This window comes from Mytilus galloprovincialis, chromosome 11 (genome assembly GCF_965363235.1).
Source record: "Mytilus galloprovincialis chromosome 11, xbMytGall1.hap1.1, whole genome shotgun sequence".
Classification (NCBI taxonomy): domain Eukaryota; kingdom Metazoa; phylum Mollusca; class Bivalvia; order Mytilida; family Mytilidae; genus Mytilus; species Mytilus galloprovincialis.
The window spans coordinates 75,158,778-75,178,776 of NC_134848.1; the positions used below are offsets into that span (position 1 = coordinate 75,158,778).

Sequence of the window (19,999 nt, forward strand, 5' to 3'; positions counted from 1 at the left end):
AAAATCCTTTTTTTTTAATAATTTAACAAGAATTGTTGAGAGATGATTGAAAGTTAAAACTCGTATTATTAGCTGTGAGAAATAAAATATGTATTCGTATAAATGCAGATACCATGATAACAAAGCCAGGCGCGATATCAATGGTCTTAAAAGACAGAATAAAAACAAGTATATTTAGCAATTAAAACAAGTGTATTTAGCATATGTAACATGGGCATATCATTACGGAAAACACTATGTTTTAATTTCATTACAATTTGCAATATCACTTTGTTTTCAGGCCATTTAAACACTTCACTCTTGATTTAGAACATTTTCAAGATGTGATCAAGAGTATACACATAAATGTTTCCTCTTAACTAAGGCCATGTTCACACTGACCTAAACTCGGTGTTGTGTTAGTGTAACTCACACGTAAACTAAACACAATTGCGTTCCCATTGATAAAACTCAATGTTTACATGTAGTTTAAATCATGTTTTATCTACACACAGTCGATAGTCAATGTAGGCCTTGTGTAGGTTTAGTGTACATAAAACAAGATATTTAAAACACAAATTGTACCATGTCTGTTTAAAGAAGAAACGTTTTCTTGCTAAAAATAATATTTATATCAATTGTTGATAAAGTTCTTTACAAAATTATGTGCTTAAAGTTGATATTCTTTTCTTTTATATATAAAGGCTATATATATATATATAAACACTTTACGCATCTTTATTAACCCCTTATCAAGACCCAAAGCATCATTATTGCCACATAATTCATTTGAAAATGTCTTCCCGAATTGACTGGACGTTTGCACAAACAGGCGCTTTAATAAGCCTATGGCAACAGGACCATATTCAGAAGATGTTTAATAGCATGTGCAGGAAGAAGCCAATTTGGGAAGACATATCAAAACAGTTAAAGATAAAGGGTATTGACAGAACGGGAAAGCAATGTGAAGTAAGAATTCACACAATGACTACAAAATACCGGAAAATTGTAAAGGCAAACAAGGAGAGTGGGGCTTCACCGAAATTCTGTCCCTTCTTTGAGCAACTGGATGAAGTGTTGGGAACAAAAGCCAGTACAGTTCCACCCTGCTTGATTGACTCAGGAATAAAAACATCTGGTAAGAACTTCACAATTTTAAATTTACTAGTTTTATAAGTACATATAAGAAAATATGCGTGACATATTTGCCACTGTTCTATATACTTAATCAACGATTCACGAATAAAAGCGTATTCGTTTTTTTTTTTGGCTTGTCTTGCAGATTCAAGAAATTCTCTTAGAAATAAAAAAAAAGTCAGCAGTAATTTACATTGTATGATTTTTTTTTTAACATCAAAGTCATAGAAAAAATATGTGGTATGATTTCCAGTGAGACAGTTTTCCACAAGATATAAAAATGAGACAGACATTAACAAGTATAGGTAACCGTACAGCCTTCAACAATGAGCAAAGCCCATACCGCATAGTCATCTATAAAAGGCCCCGAAATTACCATGTAACATATTTCAAACGAGAAATCAATGTTTAGACGTATCTGCAAGATAGTATCGGGACGGTTCAAACTCCAGATCGTTTTATTCAACTAAAAGTAATGGATTGAGAAAAAACGCAAATAAGTTTCTCAAAATCACCAACTCGCTATAATATCTATTTTACTAAACTTGTATATGTGTATGCCAAGCATATTGTATAATCCTATATTTCCTTTTTTAGTTCCTGAAATTGTTGACGACAACAACAATGAAGTGCATTGTGAGATGAATGCTGGCTCTGATACTGTAGTTGACAAAAATGATAACGAAATAGATTGCCAGAAAACAGAAATCAGCCCAGAAAAAAATACAACAACCCATGCCCAGGATGATAAAGTCAATACTGTATGCAATCCTCGCAGGTAAACTACTGAAAACTAAGCATGGCATTATAATTTTAAAGAGCATACTCTTGTCCGCATAAAAGACCTCTATTTCAATGGGGAACATTTTACGTAGTTTTCAAACTAAAAAATAAAATTATCCCATTGAATAAATTTTCAACATAAATAGGTATCCGTTTTAAATTGGCTGTCATTTCATATAAAACTGCATTTACACGTAGTTCCAATAATTATTTGCATGTCCCCTTTACTTAAAGAGTATTTTATTTTAGTAAATTATTTTTTGTGTGTGTGTGATTTTTTTCGGGGGGGGGGGGGGGGGCAAAGAGCATATATTTTTTTTCAGATAGGTCATACGTTTGGCTTAATGGTTAATTCGTTTTTTCCCTTTTAGAATATCAAATAATTAAACTCTTACCAAAACTGATATTTAAAAAAATTGAAAACCATGTTTTTTTGTATTTTTAAGCAACAACGATGACAGAAAATCAAGGAAACGTTCAAACACAGAGGATCTGATGACATCTTTCCTTGAAATGCAACAAAAAAACGTTTTTTTGAATTTGAAAAGAAAAGAATGGAAATGGAGACAAAAGAAGAAGAAAATAGACAAAAGAGAGAAGAAGAACAAGAAAAAAAACAACAAGACTTTTTACTGGAACTTGCTAAAATATTTGCAGCAAAAAAAATAAAAAAAAAAAACAGTTATAGATTTTTAGTACTTTTGTTATAATTTATAAATCAAGTGGTCACATCAATTATTATGACAGAAATTGTACATTTGAATTATAAATACACAAGTCAATTATATATTATCTCTAAACTAAAAAGGACGCAACAGCACCCCTGATATTTTCAGCATAGTTGTTTTGATTATTTTGCAAATTGGCAAGAAATACATTATCTTGACCACCAACAACGCCATTTAGCCACTGTTCATTGATACCATCACCATGCACTTCACAAAAGTTATGTAATGTACAACAAGAACAAACAACATAAGGCACACGTACAGTAGCGACATCAAGTCTTTTCAGTAAGCAACGCCATCTCCCTTTCAACCTATCAAATGGTCCTTCCACAACCATGCGTGTACTTGAATGCTTGTAATTAAAAGTTTTTTGTTCATAAGTTAAATTTCCGAAATCGGAAAAAGGTCTCATCAGCCAAGATTTCAAAGGATACGCGGCATCACCCAATAAAAATACAGGTATCTCAGTTCCATTAATATTGACTGTATGTTGAGGAAATAGCTCTCCATTCTCTCCTTGTCGATAAATGTCTGAATTACTGAATATGCGCGCATCATGGACTCGGCCTGGCCATCCGACATAAACATTGGTAAAGCAGTAATTTGCATCTACAACTGCTTGGCATACCATTGAATACCACTCTTTTCTGTTGTAATAATCAGCTGGATTATCACGTGGTGCCACTATTGGAATATGTGTTCCATCTATAGCCCCGCCTACTTGCGGAAAACCGTTGATTCTCAAAAAGTCTTTGACCTGTAGGTAGACATATATATTTCGGCATTAAATGGTCCGTTATAACTTTGCAAGTGTGTCATTTGCAATTTTGCAACACGTCGACCTCCCAACAGCAAATAGGTGCGATATAGTTCTGTATTCTGCATTTGTGGCTAATCGCCATAAAGTTAGTGCGACCCTTTTCTTTACAGTTATGCATTTCCTGAAGTTTGTGTTTCTTTTCTCGATGTGGATCTCAAGTTCCGTGCACAAAAAAATGAACGTTTGCTTTGATAGCCTGAAGTTTTCACGAAAGTCATTCTCGTTCCAGGACCCATTCACAACATGTTCCCACCAGTTGTCGCTCCTTTGTCTTTGCCAAATACTCCTTGGAGGAGAAATGCCATTGGAAACAAACAAAAATGATAAAAATGCTGTTACCCTTCTTTGCAGCAATATCCTGAACATCTCTATTCTTCTTCTTCTATAAGCCCGCTGCTGCAGCCTACGTTTTTTTGTTGCGTAATTGAGAAATCTTTTGTATCTTTAAAGAACTGTATATCATCAAAATGGCTTTCATGACTGCTAGATAACTTGTCCGATAAATATGTATTGGACATTTAAATGACATATAGTTTACAAGTGTGAACAAATCTCATGTACAAGTAACTAAACAAGGTGTATAGATGTGAAAAAAAGTAATGTGAAACTAGTGTACACTACACTAAACTAATTGTAAACATGTTTACTCTACATAGCGTTTGGTGTGAACACGGCCCTAAGAGTCAATGTTTTGTATGTACGTCGTCGCAACTCTCCTAGACAGGCATGTGCCGAAAAAATCCACTGCCGTTGATTCACTCAATGTCTAAGTATACTCACAGAATGAAGGATAATGTTTGTATCGCGCAGATAAATCGGCATTCTTTTTACATGTTCAAATCTCCTGCATATTACAACTTATATTATTGAATCATTTCTTCATTTGTGTAAGGACGTAAAAGGCCATTTTGTTTAAATGGCATCACATAGTCATTTGTTAAATTTGATAATTATCTACACAATATTGACGTCAATACAAACGACTGCAATGTCTGTTTATTTGTGGTTTCAGACATGTTGAAATGATGAACTAAAATTCATATGAAACTCTAAGAACTGACGATTTTGTTGAAATTAAAATGTATCAGACCATTTCACTTGATATATCTTCTAACAAACAACGTATCTTGAAAAGAAACTTCAAGATCAGATAAACTTTGTTTTAAAAGAAGGTTTGGCGTTTTTAGGAATGCATACAGTACTAGTAGGGATTACAATGGATTATTAATGGAATTTGACATTTCTTACGATATTATATGTACCTATGAGACGAAGATCATTACAATTAATGTGTTTGAAGGAGTTTACATTTATCTCAGATTGTACAATTAAATGTCGTTTTTAAACTTTTAAATTTGTTTTAATGTAAATATCAATTTATACTGGATAACCTTTTAATATGAATTTTGTTTTGTTTCCATTCAGTTGTTGATTCCGCTTTGTCTATGTTTTATTAAACATTAGATTTAAATTTTCTAAATGCTTCCTATCATGCAAACAGCTCGTGCTGAAAACGTAGATATGGTATGATTGCCAATAAAACAAATCTCCACAAGAGACCAAAATGTCACAGAAATACACAATTATAGGTCACCATTGTACGGTCTTCAATCATGAGCAAAGCCCATACTGCATAGTCAGCTATAAAAGGCCACAAAATGACAATGTAAAACAATTCAAACGAGATAAGTAACTGTCTTATTTATGTACAAAAAATGAACGAAAAACAAATATGTAACACATACACAAACGACAGCTACTGAATTACAGGCTCTGGCTTGTGACAGGCACATACATAATTTGGCAGGATTAAACATGTTGGCGGGATCTCATCCATCCCCCTAACCCGGAATAGTGGTATAACTGTACAAAGTCCTGGCAAAGTCTGATATTATTCTAATTTACTCCTCTTAACCGGAATTTAGAATTATATTTAAACTATAAGAATAGAATAAAAAATTATAACGTTTGTTCTGTCTGAACGAAATAACCTTACAAATGTGGCAAAACTGTTTCAATAAACTGCTTCACGGATTCTTCAGTGTACACAACAATCGTAAAGTTATGTTTAAGGCAAAAACACTATAGTAAGGTAGTTCCTTTAATGGATGTAAACATCAATATCTATAAAATGAAAATCTGACAAAAAATGTGTCTCTTTTGTATTTACATACTTTTTACAATTTGTATTAATCGTTTTAAACATTTAAACACCATCTAATGTATATGACTCACTTTATTAATACATGGTTATTAATAAAATTGTTTAAGTTGTATTGGTTCAATGATCAACACTTTATAGCCATACCTGTATATATGGATGACTAAAATGATTACTGGATTTCGGTTATATCAGACGATACTATTTCATTTATTCTAAAACTACATTATCCATAATTCAAATGTTATACATAGTGTCACATCAAACCATTATTCGTTATATGATCAAGATAAAATTACAAAAAACAACACGAATGTTACAATTTAAAAAGTAATATGGTATCTTTGAATGATTTTTAGTAACATAATCTTTAACGATTATATAGTTTGAACAAGACAGTACTTTAATTTTACAATTAATTTTGTAATACCAAAGACTGTTATTTTATATACATTTCAAGAGTAAGACATAAAAAACAGCTGTTTTAGTATAAAAACAAAGGAGTAGGTCCAATAAGGGCCGATTTTGGCCTTAAATTTCAAGTTCATCTAACGAATGATTTTACATACTTTTTTTACACGTAAGTGTCTAGTTCAATTGATTCGATCAGTGTATGTGAATTATTTTAACTGCTTTAGTCATCAAAAACGCTCCGATTCAAGCTTATATCTGGAAAATCTATCAAATATGCCAAAAAAACTTTTAAAATGGTTTTTGTCAGAAATGAAAGTGGCCGCATTCGTGTACATCCTCAATCTTTATATATATAATGTATCATCATCAAATACAACTTATATTTCAATATTACGATTGAACACATATGCGGCCACTTTCATTTAAGACGGAAACCGTCTAAAATTTAACTAAAATGCCAAAATTGTGAAGATTTCAGTAATTTAGCATGCCTTAATGATGCTAGTACCCGATATTTGTGTAATGTATGGTCAAAAACAGCCCACAGTTATCTAGCAGAAGCATTCTTCTTTCAAATAGATAGCTTAAAGATTACAAACTTAGCACAATGTCGGATAATAAAATAAAAGTATAACTACGGACGCTCCAAACTTATAAAGTGTTAATTATATTTGGTACTGTTTTTCATCAATTTTGATTTTAAAATATTTGGTTCAACAACATGAACACACAGTTACAGACTGAAATGAAATTAAAACAAACGAAAAAAGTTAAAAAAAAGTTTCTGTATTATGTCATTGTTTCTGATTTTTTTTTATAATAGTGTCTATCATCATTCAGAAAATAGTTTATTCCCGAATTTGACTGTTTTGATGAGTGTGATTTCGAATTACTATAAGACGTGTCAGGATACTTGTAATCCAACATGAATGTATTAAGTTATGATGTTGTATTTGTAATTCTGATCAGATGTTGTTAAATGTCTATTCGGTTGTATTTTCTTATGTTTCTATTTGTATGTACAAGTAAAACGAATTAATCACCCAGTTCATTTATAATATTTTAGTTTGGGTCAACTATACGTTCATAGAATAAATACCGGCATAGCTAGATAATAAGATTAATTATCTAATTACTAACACAGTTCTATAGTGAAAACATTGTAATTGTTATATTATACATCAAAATACCACTAGGTGGATTACGTTTTCGTTTTTATTCTGTGGTTAGTCACCGCTTCGGTGTTGACATGAATATCAAATATATATTAATTTTTATATAAATTCACTGTTTGCAAAAGTACGAATTATTCTAAATACATAGGATTTTTTTATCCCTGGCATTTGGCATAACTTTTTGGAATTTTGGGTCATCAGTGTTTTTAACTTTGTACTTGTTAGGCTTTCTTTACTGGTTTCATCTGAGCGTCACTGGTTATTCTTATGTAGACGAAACGCACATATGGTGTATTGAATTATAAGCCTTCGAAAATTATTAGCCTGTCGAACTGTCCTACTGGCTCCAGCTTGTCATTTTGCAGCAACTATCAATATCATTCTGTGTTAAAGCTACAGATTATAAATAAAGCGGTTATGATTCGTCCTTAGGAGGTTGTATACTGACGTTTTACCGATGCAAAAAAAAAACTGGAAGTGGACGCACACCCATGCACTAATAGAATGAACGAACAGCTGAATACCGGTAACAAGTAATAAGAAGACGAAATAATCGCATAAACTGGTATTAACTGTTTTTTATCCTTCAAGGTGCCAATTTTAATTCTGTATTTACGTTATCTGCTGCCTTAACAAAATCTCTAATAGAAAAATACAATTCTATATTAACCTTGTTCTTGCAAAGCAGAGAACACAACGGCAGCCCTGTAGTGCTTCTCAAGATTAACGTTGGGGTTAGAGAAATTATAATTAATCTTATTAATTTTATCCAGTAAAAAAGATTTATAACCCCGCACATTATGTTTGTATGTGCCTGTCCCAAGTCAGGAGTCTGCAATTCAGTGGTTGTCGTTTGTTTATATGCTACATATTTGTTTTTAGTTTATTTTTTTACATAAATTAGGCCGTACGTTTCTCGTTTAAATTGTTTTACATTGTCATTTTGGGTTCTTTATAGCTGACTATGCGGTATGGGCTTTGCTCATTGTTGTAGGCCGTACGGTGATCTATAGTTGTTAATGTATGTGTCTGTTGATCTCTTGTGGAGAGTTGTCTCATTGGTAATCATACCATATCTTCTTTTTATATTATATATTGTTAAATTTGATGGCATTACAAGAGACTGTATGTAACAATATAATTGGAATTCTGTCTGTAGTTTCAACTTCTCTTTTAAACGCAGACTTTTCAGTGTTTTTTTGTCTTTTTTCAATTATGTTCAAATAAGCCACGTTATAAACTGCCTTATTTAGGAAATTCGCTTGCTCTAGTTGATAAATCATTTCAGTGTCGCTTGCTTTCACAACAGAAATTTTTAGATTTGTCATCCTGTCAGTAGATGCAATGCTATGTATTGTTATCACTTTTTTATCAGTAAGTTTCTTGCAAATAGTACACTTTGATGTATTAACAGAATGAACGTTATTTGAAAACAGCAAAGAATTTAAAAAATAAGGATTTGTATCTGGTGCTTCCTTTTCAGCCGAAAAATGTTCTTCTGATATACAATTCTGCTTACTTGTGCAGCTTTTATTACACGACCTTTAAGACTAAATACGGTCGGTTCAGTTCCTGTGTCATTATATAGTTCATTTAAATACCGAACAACTCATCACGTCTCTTTGCTGCAGCGTTTAACTGATATTTTTTATCAAGATTCTGTTGAAATAACTAAATTTCATCAACACCCGAATTCCAGATAACACCAACTACTACCCGCCTGTTATTGACATCCCAAAGAGACAACAACCCGACCATAGAACAGACACCAGCAGAAGATCACCAACAGGTCTTCAGCTGGCCCCTAAACAAATATATACTAGTTCAGTGATAATGAACGCAATACTAAACTCCAAATTGTACCCAAGAAACTAAAAGTTAAAATAATACAAGACTAACAAAGGCCAGAGGCTCCTGACTTGGGACAGGCGCAAACATGCGGCGGGGTTAAACATGTTTATGAGATCTCAACCCTCCCCCTATACCTCTAGCCAATGCAGAAAAGTAAACGCATAACAATACGCACATTAAAATTCAGTTCAAGAGAAGTCCGAGTCTGATGTCAGAAGATGTAACCAAAGAAAATGAACATTGTACATTTACTTGAATACAAACAAATCAAACACACCTGAAAACCAAACGAACCCTACAATGATATTCACTGTCTCGGTTAAATTCAGCAAAAAAATTAAAAGGCTTTGGAAATTCTAACATGTCTAAAATGAACAATAAACTAGCTTGATTATGACCACATATGACCTTCGTTTAATCGCGTATAACTAGAAACCACAACAGTGTCGGTAAATGTGTTTCAAAAATTCAGACTTAAAATGCAAATTAAAAGCAGATTTTTACCCAAATATATATCTTCTTACGGAATAACTTTAAAAAGTAAATCGGGTCGATTGAAGTATTATACGACCGATTTACTGTAGTACCTTCAAAACACACGTGCACGTGGAAATAATGCTAGGTAACAAAACAGGGGTTTTTCGGTGCTGTGTTTTACCATTTTCTGATGCATTGTGCCTCACATATATGACTACTTGAAAATTCCCTATTAGTATATGAGGTTCATAAGTAACTGTATTTACTAATTTCGTTCACACATTATTTGTAAAAGGTGTCACTTATGAGATTGATTTACATAATCAACAGTGGGTATTCGTTGCAAGTTGGGTAACGTCAGTAACGGTTGTTTTTAACGTCATTTGTACCACATATGATATTTACGACACACATTTTTCTAAAGCTGGATAATCGATAGACAATATAAGACAAGAAAGTTCCATGAGGTATTTAGGTAATTTAAACTCGTTAACTAAGCGACTTTTATAACATTCGCCGCTCCACTAGAACACATACAATAGACTAAAGGCCTATAAGCTTACCATTACTAATTTTTCTTTTACACTAAATTGCTGGATCAAATAAACAGTTACATTCTATATTCATATAAAAGAGAGGTGATATTCATGATAGCTGCCTGACAGACATTCGTAATAGTAAAAGTTCAATGATAAGTTAATATTGATATTAAAAGACCTCCGAACAAAAAGGGGTGTTCAGATCCCCGAGCCCGAAGGTCGAGGGGATTTGAACATCCCTTTTTGTGAGGAGGTCTCTTAATGTCAATATTAACTTAATCATTGAACTTTTACTGACTTACAAACCGTCAAAAATATAAGAAAAGTACATAAAAAGCACTTGCAGAAACCTAATTCCCCTGAACTGGACGAGTCTAAGTATGTTCAACGTAAATGATAGTTAAACAGTACTCATACTGATATATACAATTAACAGTTACCAAATTGAAATGCAAACGGACAGATTTAATGGCATTACATCATATAATTATATATTTATGATAAAAAAAAATTAGCATCTAAATAACACCAAATGATAGTTTTACAAAATTAGGGGGTACATTTATATTTTTTTAGCCAACTTTTCAAAATAACGATTTCTTATTTAATGAATCAGGCAATCAAAACCCCATACAGACCTAATTTATAACTGACCAATGAATATTATGCCCAACAACTTCATGGTATATCTACTTGATGTTTTTGATCTGTCAGTAATCATGAAAGACATTCGTAAAGATCAGACCTTAGAAAACAGTAAGTAAACTCTTCCAACAATTAGTTATTTAAACAGCTTGTTTCAGAACATCTAATCGGACAGACCTAGATGCATAAGGGCCTTCACAATATTCATCCGGTAAATGTTCCTTTTGTTTCTGATTTGGTAATTTTCCTACATTACGTTACATGCGAATGCAAAATAATTAGTTTTGTCTAGTCAGTCCAATCAATTAATAGTTCTTGCTTTATTTGTGTTTTTTTTTTAATTACAAACTATGCATGCAAACTTCAATGAATATAAACCCGTATTAAACTAGGTTTCACTGGCCCGATCAAAACGTGTGAGGTGAGAAATATTCGCAAGTTCAATGCATTATATGAAAACAAACTCTTTAATCTAGTCATCGTTTATTACCTTTTCCTGTCTAAATGAAGCAAAAACACCTGAAAAAACGATTATCTTTCTTAGTTTTATCCTTACCTGACAAATAAAATCATATATTATAAATCGTATTAATAGTTATCAAAGGTACCAGGATTATAATTTAGTACGCCAGACGCGCGTTTCGTCTACATAAGACTCATCAGTGAAGCTCATATCAAAATATTTATAAAGCCAAACAAGTAGATAAGAACCATAGTAAAAATATATTTAAAACTTTTTAATAAGCAGTCAGTTATGTGATAAACTGAAGAGACCACCCCCCCCCCCCCCCCACCCGAAAAAAAAACCAAAACATAAACATTTAAATGGAAATTGTAAATTATAGCATTTTCCAAGATCTTGTCTTTGTGTGCTAAGTACTAGTTCAGAGAAATCAATTAAGTTGATTGATTGTTGTTTGCTTTACGTCCAGTAGCAAATATTTCATGCATGTTCATGACTATAACACATAACTTTTAAATACAATAGGTAGGTCGTACAATAGGAGGTTGACAGTGAGGTTGGGCGTGAAACCTTAAAATACTACTGGAAAATGAGGGTATATTGAATAAGGACAGAAATTTAGACTCGAAACAGCTGGCAATATTCGGACCACTCGAATAATAGGTGTAAGAATTTTTAATTTGCCGAGAGCGTTGATCCATACAATCTACCCTGAAGTCGATCATCTATGTTTAAGTGTAGTTTACAATATCATTCCACGCATCCAATTTAGGTTAGAAACTTTTAGCTCGCTTTAGTAACTGTGAGAATTCTGTGAAACTGTATTGTGTATTGTACTTTAGTTTTTGGTATGCTATTCTGTACTACAGATCACTACCGCTCTCCTGGTTGGTCTCGTGTGGGGGCGTTCGCCTCGAGAGCGGGAGGTTATTTGTCCGAATCCCGAACGGGTCAAACAAAGACGTTAAAGACTGGCCGGCTCAGAGTCGGAAATGTGTCCGGGTCGGGTGACTTTTCTTCCTGCGAACTAATATCTTGTGAACTTACACGATAAAAAAAACCCCGACTCAACTTGTCAGTCTTTTAAAAAACGTGGTTAATACACTTATTATATTTACATCTAATCGTCCTGAATATTAATTTTATTTGCCGCTGGTCGTCATCCATTATCATTATTTTTTGACCGTTTTATTATACAGTGAAGTGTTTTTCTTTTACTGGTTTATATTACAACTTCTTAAATTTTCACTGATCAAAATTAAAATATGGCAGGTGAAATTTTTCAACCAAACACTTATGATTGTTTGGATATCTATGACGGTAAACAATATTAAATCAAAATGTGCCTTTTCGGATATATATAATATTTGACGGAAAATATTATTGAATTAACTCCGTATAACTATTATTTAGTCATGGGTCGGTTTTGAGCTTATTATTCTGTATACGCATCTTTCTATAAAAAAAAAGACTGAATGTTGACTGTAAATATTTTTATTTATCTGTGTCTTTGGGTTGCTGTCGCATTAATGTATACCTTTATCTCTTTTATTCCAAACCAAATGATTCGTTTAGGTATAGAAATATTGACATCTCTGGACCTCTCCCGTCCCACAGTATACCCTTGCTAAATGGGTGCGTTCGTTTGGCTTATTGGTTATATAAATACGCAGCTTTGTCCAATATAAGTCCCGTGGCTGATTTTACTAACATTTTTTGTGACTTTTGCTAGAACAATTATAGTAGATGAAAAAAAATACATAACAAAACCGATCAGCAAGACAATATAAAAATAAATGAAACGCCCAAAATAAGTTGAATCTTTTTATAAATTGTTGTCATCCTTTTTTTTATCATTTTTTTGTTGCTTTTATGACAACTATAATATACCAGTCTGAGATATAAATAAACTTGAAACAGCAAATGTTGTCACCTAGACGAGACAGTCGTCAACTCACTGACCGCTTCAATATATGAGTTATTGTCACTCAACGAAGATTGTTTTCTGTTCTAGTCCCTCCCCTATTAGTTTTGCTGGAAATTATACAATGTAACCCCTGATGTGTACTTCGACAACGTTTTTTTTTAAATGTTAAAAAAAAAGAAGATTAAATGCAAAGAGAAAAATGATGGAAGAAATGCTAAGATTTAAGCATAAAAATTCAAATGTAAATAATAATAAAATATATAAAAATTGGAAAACTGTTTGAGACTATAATCAACTGAGGACAAATGATTATACATCACTAAATGAAGCTGATTAATTTATTGATCCTTTGTGTCCAGTGGCAAATATGTCATGCATATTCACGACTAGATTCAAAGTGGATCAATCTGAATCAAATGCTTACAAATTTAGAGTGGCACTTTTTACAATAAGGCACAGCGTTCGCTAGAGGTAAAACGTATGCCGTAATAGAATAGATTTGAACCATAATGATAGAACTCGTAAGTTAAGCTATTAGCCCTCCTTCCCACTTTTTTCCACTTTTCTCTCCACGGTAGACGAAAGCCATAAACAAAACGTCATGAATTTACAATCACATAACGGCCACTATAAGTAAATGAGATATGGACTTTTTTTATTATTAAATTCCTATTGCAGCCAACATCTTTCCACAAAATACCGCCTGATTATTGCTCGGAGATATTTAAGCAACCAAAAGCACTTTGAATCAAACAAATTCTTAAATTGTAACTTAAGACATTTTGCTGGGTGTTTTTTGCCGATCCTATTTCGGACCCCCTGATTTTAAGAGGGCATATCTAATTAGTCATGCCCGATTAACGTTAAGTAAATTGACCCTCAACTTAAAGACCTACATCGGGTAAAAAGGTTAGAGGTACAATAAGTAGACAATAGAAATCCTTTGTGAAATGAGATCGTCCCAGGTTTCTTAGATAATTATTTTGCGTTGAATAACAATGAAAAATGCACGAGCAGGTTTGTAAAAACTAAATAAAGAATGAGACCGATACAATGATCTGTTTAGAACCAAGTCTATGTTTGTGAAAATTTTGTTTATTACTAAATATGTATCTTTTCTTATTTCTTATTTTGTGAATGTGTTCATAGTGCGATTTTTTTTTAATTTTTTCAGCGATGTAAAATGATTATAATGAGCATGGACATTAGTTTTCTCTTCTTTTTTGCTGTGGTCAGTACTGGATTAGTAAAAGGAACATGTCCGTCGACTTGCTCTTGTGTTGATGATTCGTCAGGCTCTAACGTTAACTGTGACTCTAAATATTTGGGACGCATTCCATCACTTCTTATTGATACGTATTATCTGTAAGTACCCATATTGATAATTTATCATACATAATAATGATAAAATATGTATCTGAGATAACTTCTGTTCTAAAGTTGACTCTTAGGATTTTTGCACGCATTTCAAATCGAAGGAGTAAAACTAATTCTAGTGCAACTCTTTTGTAACTATGATTTTCACTGGACGTTGACAATTATTTTGAGTGGTTAGATTCCACGTTGTACCAGTCTGTAACTAAGAAAGCCACCATTTTGAATTCCGATTTATTTAGGGTGTGTAATTTCTAAAAAAATAAACAAAAAAGTCACATTTTGAGCCTCAAAATCTTGTTTTTGTCTATATTGAAACCGCTCTGAAGCGTACCGCAAGTAACACACGTCTAGTATTTATGTTTTACATCCACAGTATACATCTGACGTCACATTGTTTAGATGCTTAAGACGTTGCAACAGTTTCGCGGACTTTTTCATTTATTGCATTTACCAAATGGAAGTTAGTTTAGAATATGGCCTTATAATAGAGATAACTGTATTATATTTTCAGCTTGGATTGCGTGAAACTTGATTAAACTGTCGCAAATTGAGTTTACTCAGCGACGCGTACCTTTTACGAAGACTAAGGTTAAAAAACAATACAGTTATCTCATAATGTTACTACCATTAAAATAAAATTGAGAATGGAAAGGGGGGATATATCAAGGTATAAAACCATTTATTCATCAGTCAGGGGCATTACTTAACCAAGTAACTTTTTAAGTTACTTAAATAGGTAATTTTTGTTTTTAAAAATTATAAAATTACTCAATAGAGTTATTTTAAATTTCAATAGAAACATGTCTATTGAAGTTTTCATGAATTTTGACATCATTTTAAATCATAAAATTCAGAATTTATTATATTTGAGAGGATTATAGACATAAAAAGTTACTTTAAAAATAATGACAAAAATATAACTTGAATAAGTTATTTTATACAACTTTGAAAGAATTAGTAATTACACTTATTTAAGGAACATGTGTAATTATTTTGGGTTACAAATTATAAATAACTTCAAGTCTTAATTAATTCACAAGTTTCTATCTATCTATATCTGTCTACCTTCGAGATTTTCTATGAAAACGATATTTTAATAGTCCCAAGAGACCAATCTTTGACAAAGAAGCGTCGATATGAAAGATAAGTGCATCAGAAATTTATTAGTGTTTCAGAAGGATTAGATTTTATATTTCATGGGAAAAATAACCAGATGACTGTGAAAATATGTTACAGCTAGTAAAATCTTTATAATTGGAAACCTATAAAAATAATATTTAGAAAAGTCACTTATATAAGTAATTTTTAAAATAGCCTCGTTTTCAACATTACTTGTATAGGTAATTGTTTAAGTAATGCCCCTGACTGTTCATAGCACCATTGCTTTGTATATTAAATTATGCAATTTCAAGCATTAATGGCTACTTTGTCTTAAGTGCAAATAAAGTGGCAGTTATATCATGTCAAAACTCTACCTAATCATGACTTTTGCTGAAAAAATCAACATACCTTTAATTGTATATTGGATTGTACTGGTCCTAGAAAGTTAGATAGTACAAAAAAAATCTTTCAACAAGGGTTCTACAGTGATCCCAAATCTCAAAGCTTTCATTTGATACCAAATCTACTCAAACATACCCGATATTGACAAAGATACAACTATACGTGGGAACTATTTTGTATAAAATATTTTACTACTTTCTTGTATGTTCTGTCCGACCGGGCCTGAATTAGTGGTTCTAATTCTCAAAGAGACAACAACCTACCCAACGATAAGAACACAGCCGAAGGTCACCAATGGGTCTGTAATGCAGCGAGTAAATATTGTACCCGAAAGTGGGCCTCAGCTGGTTCATAAAAAAAAATAGTATTCCTTCAGTGAAAATGTACATCATACTAAACCCCAAAACATATCAATGAACTAAAATTATAAAACATACAAGATTTACTAACGCCAGAGGCTCCTGACTTTGAACAGGTGCAAACATGCGACGAGTTAAATATGTTTTGGTAGATATCAATCGCCCCTATACCTCTAACTAATGCAGACTTGAGAAACAGAAACAAACTGTGATGCTCAAAATTTGTAAAACATAATGTTGAAAATACACCAAAATATTTACATTCAATATTCATGTTCACATTACAATAGCAGACAAACATTCCTGTTTGCAACATTTAGTAGAAACATATTGTCACTCCCAACGATATTAAACGTTTTTTTGTTAATCAAGGTAACATTATATTGGTTAATCTTATGTATCTGTCACTTTTAATTGTAAAACCCGCACCAGCAGAACTATGATTGAATAATACTGGAACTTGACGATTTTTTTCTAGAGATCTCAAGTTTAACAACATAACAGAAATTAATATTCAGTTTTGTAAAGAGATGCCACTGTTACAGTACCTGTATGTACATACAATTAGTTAGTTTTGTGAAATATTACATATATAATTGGTACCACATGTATTCAGTATGTTTGTAATGTATATTACTTGTATGATATTCAGTAATTCAGTTTGCAAATCTGTAAACGTAAACAATATCAAACATATTCATTCAAAACGTAGAGTTACAAACGATTGTTGTCACATTACAGTTTGAACACATCTATGAATAGATGTATTTATTAATGTTAATATCTGTAACATTGTGTTTCTTTTTTTATTCTTAGTTAGATTCAAATTTTGACACATTTATTTTAAGCTCTATTTCATATATTGAACTATTTAAATTACTAATAGTTTGGTTTATTTTCTGTTGATATTACATTTACAGATCATTTGCTTATAATTCGTTTTGTAAGAGACGTATTTCAGAATAATGTAGTAACGTACATGTGTTTGAAATGCATATAATTTGTGCTATATTTTTAAGATTATCAGATTTTAACTTTTCAAATGTTTCAAATATTTAGAAACAATAGTTCCCAAATAGGCAATGTATGTCCGAAGAAAAGATTTCTAGTAAATAAGTGTTTCACCATCGGCGGAGGGTATATGGATTAAGATTACATTGACAAAGCCAATACTTACGTACCCAAATGAATAACAATACGGTTGTGTGACTTTGTGTTCATGCTGTTTTACAAATACACATAGTCTCTTGTTCTGACATGCATGATATTTATTAAAATAAAGGATCTGTAAATTTGAATACTCATCTTTTAATAACGTTGATAACATGTAGTCAGTTACATATATTATATTCCTTCAGGAAACATTTTTTAAGAATGTCTTAAATCCTAAGTTGTTTTTTATTGAACAAATCTTATAAACATACTTAAGATTATACTTTACTTTATTGTCTAAAAGATTCTTTAATTGTCGATCTTTAAAATGAATTATTTTCTGTTTTATTTTAGCTTTATCAGCTCCAATTTGATTACTTCCGTAAAGTTCCGGTAAACACATTTGTAGACTGTGAGCAGTTGTATAGAATGTACGTATATATATTAAATATTCAGTGTGTAATCTCATTTGAATTATTCGAAGGTTTGGTTAGACACTATTAGTGTGGAACAATTTTGAACGACACATTAACATTTCTTCTATAACACCAAGATGTTTTTTGATATACAAAAAGAGATGTGGTATGATTGTCAATGAGACAACTATCAACCAAAGTTAAAATGAAGTAGATTCAGGCAGTTATAATGCATACTGCAAAAGACGTGCAGATTTGGAAAACGAAATTGTCCTGACGATTTGCTGGTGTTTTAAAAAACGGTCCCGGTTCTGTGCATCTATGTCCTGACCCTGTGCACCTATGTCCAGGTTCTGTGCTCTTATATTGTAATTAAAAGTGTCAAATATTTAAGAGCATTGATGCAAAAAATGTGTGTTATTGAAACAAAATATGCCTAGCATATATTTGGTGGATATTTCATATGAGCAGAATTGATTCTATTTTGTTTTGATTTTATTTTTGAGACCGAATGCAAGATCTTTACTGTTGATTTTATTTTAGCATTGTTTAACTATTTTTAACTGTTACTTTGAAGATATATGTTCTGTTACATCCCAGCTCCTTTGTTTTAACAGGGTTGACCTGAGCCGAATCACACCTACCAGATCACCCCAGTTTGAGTTTATTTGTTATGCATGCTTTCCTTTGTTCTGTAACATTTTGGTGGGAATGTCAAATCCACTATAAAACTTGAATATACAATTATACGGAAAAGACTATCTATCAAAATTCACGTAGAAAAATACCAGTCTATATGCTGGGATTCGAACTCAAGACCTTTAGCATATCAATCCACGACACATACCACTTCACCAGGAGGACTGTATAAGAACTATCAGTAATTTAACATAATTAAAGGAAGCAAGCTATTTTTATAAATGGGGCGAGTTGGCAGGGCTTATTCAGTGGGGTTTAAACCTTTTTCGTTAATTAGAGAGTTGTCAGACTGATTGTTCAATTTTATTTCACACTTTTTCAAAAGTGGGGCGAGTCGGTAAACAAGAGTTGGGCGATTTTTTTTTTATAAATTGGCAATATAGTGTTGGCCGATTGGCCATTTGACATTGTTTGATATCTACTCATCGTGTTCAGGGTCATAAAGGGTAAAAATCATATTACAAGATTTATAGTATATTATAATGATTATTTGACGTTCTAAATGAGATCTAATGAATTGTAAATGTTTTTTCGTCTACTCTTAAACAGCTGGGTTGTAAAATAGTTATCCCACTCGGACTTGGTGTGTCAGTATTATATCACCCTCTGGTGTCCGGCCATCGGGATGATTTTACACTGACACACCAAGTCCGAGTGGGATAACCGTTAAATAACTGTTATTGACTAATGAGCTGTTATTTGTTTTCTTGAAATTGGCATTGTTGTGAACTGTTATTTTGAAGATTTGAGATGACTTTAAGATGTACTTAGGTGAGGTTTTGGAATAAGTATCAAATGTTCGGTTTCCTGTGTTTTTCCATACAATGCAAGGTAAAATATTTTGCCCCATAACATCTATTTAAAAATGACGTGGAAAGGCAACACCCGGCCACCGAAAGCTTCATTTTTATGAAGCCCAGGTGGTCGTGTGGTCAAGTGGGACGGCTGCCGTGCAGGCGATTCGGTGTCACGATATCTCAGTAGCATGGGTTCTAACTGAACCTAACTGAAATTTACGTATGAAACACCAAAATCAAAGGGCATATCTATTGTTTAACGTGTAGGACGTGAATACGAGCATTTGTTTCGTTTACATGTAAAGCATGGTCGAACAAATTATATCAAATTGATTAATTAACGACATTTTTAGTATATTAATCTAAGCAAGGTCCTCACCGGAGGGCTCTAAAAAATCGCTATCGATTACGGTTTATATAAAATTGAGAATGGAAATGGGAAATGTGTAAAGAGTCAACAACCCGAACAAAGAGCAAACAAACAGACAATGGTCACCAAAATGTTTTTAACACAGCGAGAAAATTCCGCATTTTCAGGCATGCTTCAGCTTCTTTAACAAAAAATGTACAGGTAAAGTGATAATGGGCGTCAACATA

General features: G+C 32.4%; 1 long non-coding RNA gene across 1 annotated transcript; it reads left to right on the plus strand.

Annotated features, from left to right (window-relative positions):
* Window positions 1–766: 766 nt before the first annotated feature.
* LOC143051393 (uncharacterized) lies at window positions 767–2,482 on the plus strand. Its single transcript, XR_012970740.1, has 3 exons — window positions 767–1,117; window positions 1,714–1,894; window positions 2,346–2,482. It is a non-coding gene; the product is annotated as an uncharacterized LOC143051393 (long non-coding RNA).
* The last annotated feature ends 17,517 nt before the right edge of the window (window positions 2,483–19,999 follow it).